Below are 1,527 nucleotides of genomic sequence, written 5' to 3'. Positions count from 1 at the left end.
CCCCTGACTGCCAGCTGGTATTCTGCATCTACCCTCCCCTTTGTAGGCCCTGGCTCGGGGCCATTTCCTGCTGGAATCAGTGTTGGGTCGACGTTCCTCCATACAGGGAGTCAGCAGCCCATGAGGAGGGTAACTCTCATGGTCTCCACCACTTCTGTCAAGTTCCACAGGGCCCTGTAAGCACTGTTCTGTTTTCTCTGCCTGGTGGGGTAGGGCCGCAACAAGCACCACACACCAGCCAGTGCAGCCACCTCCTACTCTATTCCTGATTGGCCAACTGACTACACCAAATGCCATGGGTCCCCCCCACCTCACCTGCTCACTGCTCCTCCGCCGGGGGGGGGAAGGAACCCACCAAGCCCAGCCCGGGCCTACCTTTGGCAGCCGCAACTTAGACTTGCGGCTAGGTCTGCCGAACGTTCACAAAGCCATCAGCGAAAGCACCCCAGGCAGCCACCACCGCCAAGGCTTCTCAATCAATTCCCGATGCAGTGTTTGAAAGCCATCCGGGCTCTGTCCTCTGGGCTCTATGGCACACCATCACCTCCAGGCTGCTCCTCTCTCACGGGGGACTCCCAGGTCATGCAGCCTAGTCCATGGGAGCAGGCTCCCAAGCTCTTAGCCTCGTTTTTGCAGCTAGGGAGGTGAATAGAGCCCTGGTGGGATCTGCCCTCAGTGTCCCAGTGCTGCAGACTTCAGCCCCAGGTCATCACGGTCCAGTAGCTCACTTGGATGGGAGGATTTTGCAGGATATGTTTTTTGAGGGTCAGGAGCACTAGCTCAGTGCTTCTGTTCAGCCATCTTGTTGGACACTACCTAGCATCTGTATGAGGTTGTTACCTGAATTATTGAGTTGATTTACTGGACTAAGACAACATTCCCTCTTTCAATGCATCAACTTGCTGCAAAAATGACAAGGAGTTGTCTTCTTCAGAATCCCAACATCCATTCCTGTACTAGAGTTAATTGGGACACTTCGACCTCTACTCAGCATCAGAGTAATTCCCTGTTGATACACTCCTTACTTAGTACCAACATTCCCTGTAAAAGGTTGGATCGGACTACTTCTCTGTGCAGCCTTCATCTAAGTACCATTAACTTCTCCTTTAGTTTTTTCTGTTTCATCTCTGTTTTATCACTGGATTATTTCACATATCTCAAAATCTCATCAACTGATTTATTCTGCCAACAAATCAAATTCTGCTGAAACATCATGGTGATTTCAGGTCTCAATCCTGTCACAAACCTCGACACAAAATGTCACATATTATTTTGTTCAAGCGTCTCCATTCCACTCTACTGCTTGAATGCCTGCAACAATCTTGCATACTAAGACTGAATCGACTCTTTACTTTCCTGAGTTGCTCTGTCAATTTTGATCCATTCAATATCTTTGAGTGACACCTTTGACTTTAAAAAAGGCATCAACTGCTAATATTTTTTCCTCACCATCGATGAAGGGCCTTTCGACGCTAGGCTCCCCAGCCGTTCTGAGTCAGGCCATTCAGTGGCTACTTTACACTGGCA

Source organism: Pleurodeles waltl, chromosome 12 (genome assembly GCF_031143425.1).
Source record: "Pleurodeles waltl isolate 20211129_DDA chromosome 12, aPleWal1.hap1.20221129, whole genome shotgun sequence".
NCBI lineage: Eukaryota > Metazoa > Chordata > Amphibia > Caudata > Salamandridae > Pleurodeles > Pleurodeles waltl.
This window is presented reverse-complemented; position numbering follows the sequence as displayed.